Genomic DNA, 6849 nt, shown 5'->3' on the forward strand with positions numbered 1-6849 from the left:
GCGTGCAACATATATATTCCCATCCAATTAGATTGAATTTGGTATTGATGACGCGAAAAATAATAACAGTAACTCCACTGAAATTATATGAAACTAAAGTAACGAGCCAATTTTGTAAAATGTAAGGAGTGGAAAATACCGATATTCGTGTTAAAAACGTAAAAGTAAAAAAGTCGGCACAAACATAAATAGTAAAGTAAAAATATCTGAAAAATCAACTTGAGTACAGTAAGAAAGTATTTGTTCTTCGTAACTTCCCATCTCTGAACTACATGAAGCAGGTAATAAAAAAAAAAAAACACCTACAGTCTGTAGTGCGATTTGCAAAAATCCACCGCTCCCCGTTCAGATGCACCAATCAGGGGCAGGGGGGGTGTCTAACTGCGTGTCAATCACTGCTCATAAACACGCATTCATTCTCCCTTGTGGGGGGAGGGGCTTAGGAGACCATTTTGGGCTTTAGCGGAAAGGGGGGAGGGACTGAGAAATTGTCGATGTTCAAATTTTTGGGCTAAGTCCTGGATCTTCGCAGTCCTACCTACAGCACCTTTAAGATTGAAGAAAGAATATCTATGTCACAACCCAGAAAGCACTATCAGTAAGGAAAGCAACATAACGGCGGTGTAATCAGGCGGTTGTCACCATTTAATGTTTAGAAGAGGATTTACAAACTTAGATAAGAGACGCAAATTGGCACAAGGGAAAGAAAGGGACTGGACAACACATTCTCACTCCCAGCGAGTCGCAAAGCATGGCCTTTGGCATTTCTTACTGAGCGTCCATCTGGCGTTATTTTTCGACTCTTGGCGTCACTTTTTCATGCTCTGGGTCAGGACGTACGTTCAACTGACATGCGGCACAAGAATGGGACAGTTAGGGTTAGGTACAGTAAAGATGTAGGGTGGGGTTACAAAATGTACATTTCAGTGACATGTAGGACAAGAACGGGGCACGAACCCCCGTCTCCTGGGTGAAAGTCCTATTGTTTGACCCATCCACAACCCCAACCTTCTTCTTTATGAGTATTTTCGGTCTTTCATACTACCGTTGCCGCTGTTCATACTACGTCATCTTACAGCACCGCGGTCGAGCTGTTGCTCTGCTTGGTGTGTTCCATACAGACACTCAAGGGGGATTTTTGCATCTGTCTCTGACCCAGAGTGTTAGGTGTAGCAGGGAGGAGTAGGGAATGGCGGACCCAAAATGCAGAGAGCAGGCAGGCAGGCAGGAGAACGTTTGAAGTGGAGGATTTATTAATGAAACACATACAAACCAAGGGAGTCCTGTTAACTGCAGCAGGCAAAAACCCGATTCCAAAAACAAAGACAAAAGGTATCAAAAAACCAAGGGAATCCAAAAACAGGAATAACCGGGCGCACAGACATTGACGAGGGCTGACACTGGGGGACACAAAACACAAGGCTGGGAAACAGGTGAAACACATTAGGCTGGGCAAAGCAATCAAAAAGGAGGGCAACACAAGACAGGAAGTAAAGTGGACAAGACAGAAAACCACAGACTTCAAAATAAAACAGGAAACTGAGCAAAAGACAACACAGAAAACAGACTACCAAACTAAGACAACACCAAAACCATAACAAAGAGAGCCATTGACCAAGGGTCAGTATTTGACAGGTTGGCAGTGAGAACTGGTGGGACTGGAGCACACTGATTGACAGACTAAAGTTTCAAAAGCACTGTCTCTAATGAACACACAGTAGTGTTGTCTCACAGTAGGCTACACAGTAGTGTTTATCCGCAACTAAAATAGCCGCCAACAAATGCACTTGAAAACTACAGTGTCCAGCTGTTTTACAAAAATTACTTAATTTATTTCTTCTAACTTTTGTTGTTCCATTAGATCCACTTGAAATAAATATGAATCTATCCTTTAAAGTCACAAACAAAAAGCCAAAATCAGTATACCCTGAGACAAAGACGAAAAAAGACAAAATACTGTATGTCAATATGAATATTCCAAAATCGTCTTGAGAATAAATAGTAATAACACTAACATATTGATATATTTACTGTCTGTACTTCTCTCCTCCCACTCATCTGACACGGCCACCTCCTTCAACGACACCCCCCCCCTTCCAATCTCAGATAACCCACATGATGGTGATGACAAGCTGACCTCTTTCTCCCTCTCCTCTGTTCTCATATTTCCCACCATGCCGTGCTGCAGACAAGATGCGGCGTCACTTCAGCCTGTCCTCCCTGCAACCTCTAACACTCTGACCCCTACGCACGCACACACACACACACACACACACACACTGCAGGCCTACAGCTCACCATGTAAACCTCCCACTCACTACACAGGTAGTTTGTCCCAGTGTGTGTGTGTGTGTGTGTGTGTGTGTGTGTGTGTGTGTGTGTGTGTGTGTGTTTGTGTGTTTTTGTCTATATATATAAAGTGCCAACCCTAATGCCAAGGTTGACAAAAAGTTTCCACAATAGCGATCCTGTTTGTGCACTACACTCACATTAACATTACATTTATATAATTATATAACACTCACAGGAATTTTAACAACGTAGAATTTTGGTCTTCTCTGTGATCTGATGAAATCAATAGAAACGACATCTTTTCTACTCAAATCACAAAAATGTTTTTAGATGGGATTATTTTATTTCTTTTTTATTATTAATAATATAATGTATAATTGTCTCAACAGTTGCAATGAATCATTTATTTTCATATTCCAATTCACACACTTTTACTAAATTGAAGAGATTTCATTTACTGTTTGTTCTTTTTGAATTTATGTCCAGGTTTTTTGGTGTGAACACTACAACTTTTTGTTTTTTAGGATTAATAAACTCCATTAAGGGCACAGTGTTTTTGTCTGACTTAAGAGACACCCCAGGTGAATAGGACAAAAAAAGACTAATATATATCAGCTTGAAACTTCCCCAGTTGATTACTGACATTAAGACAAATATCTTTTGTATTACAAGTTTTTAGAATGTTTATGTTTAAATATGCAAATCAGGGATCATCTCATTAAATATGTGCTAATTTGCATATATTTCCAGAAGAACATTGAACATTGGATAAAGCCAGATTCAAAATTCTTGTTTCACTTTGTTGACATATTAGAGTCAAAGGTTTTTACAGAGGGGATTTTGGATATCTCTTTTTTTCACTCCATTAATCAGAAAATACCGTCAATACCCATAACAAATAAATTTTCGCCCCGTTTTTAGGTATGAAATGTTGTATAAATCAGACCCCTCCGTAAAAACCTCAAGACTATACATAGGAATACAACAGGAAAGTTTGGTGTATGTAAGTGCTGCTAAAGTGGAGATTTCTGGCTCGGAGTATGAGAAAAAAAAAACATTTTGAGAAAACGGCCTAGTTTAAAGATTTGTATTGTAAAAATTCATACTTTTACAGTGGAAACAACTATTTACAGACACACTATCTTATCAAATCATTAGCAACAACAATACAAACCACATCAAAACTTATAACACAGCATTTATGGCCTTCAACTGAACAGAACTGCAGTAAAAAACTATGTACACACACAAACGGTCCCATATAGAACTGCTACCCTGGCCTAGATACCATCTACAGCCTCATTTTCCATGCCTGCTTCATATGTAGGCCCCTCATCCAGTTCCTGCTGATGCCTTTTTAGCTGTGCTAAGACTCTTGCGGCTATATTTTTTGCACTGGCATTTGTGACGGCCTAAGCTTTCGAGATCCTGAGATCAGTTTCTCTCATTGAACTCACTCATCAACTGTGCTCTGAAGCCACAGCTTTTCCATAACAGAAAGCATGGCAGAGGCACCTTCATTGAAGGTGGAGATGGCCATACCTCAAGCTTACTTACGTTTTTGGACAGCCTGCCCTTTTAACAGAATTATTAATAATTTGCATTTTGAGTGCAGTCCCCTCAGTCAGCCAATGGTGAAGCCAACTAACCAGGCTCCCATTAGCACTGGTTCATAACAACACAACACAACAAAAGCAAATTATGAATCATTCAAAAGATCAATATTTAGAACATTGGAGAAAGCAAACAAAGTAGTAGAGTATCTGCACACTATCAGAGAGCCGAAGAAGAGACGGACCCTGACTAAATACAGGCTCAGTGACCACCAACTGGGTCAGACAGAGATGCACTTCCTCCTCCACTGGGAAAAAGTATCTTCACTAAGAGATTTACACCTTGGAAAAAAAAGTTCTGGGAAGCTGGAAGTTCTCCTAGGAAAGAGACAGCAGCTCCACTGACAGCTAAATATGTATCTGACTCACAACCACTTTAGGATCCCCAAATTACAAATTTGTTTGGTATTGTATAGTAATTACATTATACAAAAACTGTAACTGTTGTGTAATGTAAATGTTTTGTAATATCGTGTGTTGTATCGCGATCAGTACAGTGTAGTATGTATGTTACCTGTCCCTGCGGAATTAGGACAAATTAAACCACTGATCAGTTCATTCAAACGCACTACATGAACTATCGGCCACTGCTGCGTGGCGCTCTGAACACTCCTGTTTTCAGACAGTTTACGCATTAACGCACTATGTGAAGGCATTTCATCATCTGCTGTCTGAGTTTGTAATCCCACTGTTTTCGTCTTCTCTGAGAAGATGTTTGACGCGCTTCTTTCGACATTTTGAACTCCCGCGGAAATGTCAGACACATCACGTGACGAATCTGAACGAATCATGTTGTAAGCAATTGGCATCAGCCAATGAGAGGAATTTAGAGTTAAATCCCTCATTGTACATTCACGATTGGTTGCTGATGAAAAGGAAATGACCATATTTGGATCCGACAACATGCAGACACAGGAGAGAGAGAGCTTTCTAACGGTATATGTGATGACAGGGGGCAGACAGCGATCGCGGAGCTGCATGATGATTTAGAACGCTAACTTTTATATTTCTTTTATATTTTACTTTTAAATCTACAGACGCAAATAGACAAAGTGTAGTAAAATATAGACCTAAATGTGTATTTTGAGGGTTTTTTCACCACAAGTCCGAAAGAAGACGTTATGGAAGACAAATAGCCCAAAATCTCAAAATTGACCAGTGCCTGCCATGTCTCCCCTTAAATCCTCCAGCGTATTTGTCATCCTATCGTGATGCTGGTTCTGTGGATTCATACATAGTAAACTGTCTCTGCTGTCAGCACACTGTAACATGATGAGGGCACACACACACACACACACACACACACACACACACACACACACACACACACACACACACACACACATTTTCTCTATGTGCTGGGTCAGGTGTTGAAGAGAGAAATGTCAAGAATCTCTTGGCCCAACCTCACTGTGACCCCAGTAAAGGTCCACAGAGGTCAACGAAACCTGATTCTGAGGAGCTAGGCTATCTCTGTACACACACACACGCACACACACACACACACACACACACACACACACACACACACACACACACACACACACACACACACACACACACAGCGGTGGTGATACTGTCAGGACAGGGTGTCAGGTTAACCGGTGAAAGAGGACAGACGGGCTGAGAAAAGCCTGCGTCACATTTTGGGAACTCTTGATATAGAATAAACATTCAAAGTTTTTATGTCTCAGCCTTTTGTATTCTTTTGGTTTGAGTGACAGAGTTTGCCCTTTTGGTGTCTATAGGCCTATTGTTTAAGTCCACTATATGGATCTTCTTTTTTGGGGCTTTTTTAGAATGACAAAAAACAAAATGCTTTTGAAATATGAACCCAACCTCTGTGTTTCAACAGCCAGCTAAAGCATCTAGCCCTGACGATTCCCAGTATTACTCAGTGCTTGCACACTTTTTTCTTGGGACACACACTGACAGAGTGTGCATGACAGATGAAGGACAGAATGTAAGGACAACAGGAAGGCGAAGGAACAGCAACAAGAAAAACAGCTGAAAGATGAATGATGGGGCGGATGTTTGACCACCTTTAACCCTCTGCCCTCTCTCTCTGCCTGCCTCTGACTTTCAGGTCAAGGCAATCTCATTTTTTACAGTTTCTTTTATGTCTCATCTGTCCATTTTGTACCTCCCGACATTCATTTGTGGACTGAAAGTAGAAATTGTCTTTTAAGCCATAACTATTGACCTTTCTCTGGCCTAAAGTCGTCATAGCAAAACAAGCTGACATTTCAGCCGGACTGTTATAAAGTGTTATTAGGGGTTCCTGGGTTATGCAACATGTTATACTAAGGGACACTTTACAGGTCTATCGTTACAGGCAGCGTTGGGGAGGATATTTACCACGCAATTAAACTATTATTCAATCAATCAATCAATCTATCAATTTTATTTGTTACATGAAATCGTAGGAGGTACAATTCCAGTGACATGCTATCCCATCTGCATCTTCATCTTTTGCATGATTCATCATAAAGTAGAATGTTGCCGTCAGATCGGCAAACAGAAAAAGAGTCTCATGGTTGAATGGCACCGGCTGGCACTCCAGGATCTAGCCAACTCTTGGCGAATAAACACCTCAGCTCCCAACATCCCTCTGGAAACCGACGGAGGCCCAGAGGCCACAGAGCTCACTGTCCGACTACCGACACTGGCTGACAGGACCAACCTGTTCTCATTACCCAACTGGTAAAACACGGACGCTTGGGCAGTGGCTCTCAGCGTCAAACACAACGCAAAGATCACCCCTCAGCATCTGTATGGAACGCACCAAGAGCGTCAAAAAGTGACGTCAAAAAGTGTCTGCCTCAGTGGCCCCTCTGTTGTGGAGATGGAGATGGACGCAGAGATGGGCTTGCTAGTCCACGTAGAGGGGATCATATAGCCATAGGTTGTAGCTGATAACCATCTTCACCTTTTCCTCAACGTT

The sequence above is a fragment of the Perca flavescens genome, chromosome 15 (genome assembly GCF_004354835.1).
Source record: "Perca flavescens isolate YP-PL-M2 chromosome 15, PFLA_1.0, whole genome shotgun sequence".
NCBI classification, from domain to species: Eukaryota; Metazoa; Chordata; class Actinopteri; order Perciformes; family Percidae; genus Perca; species Perca flavescens.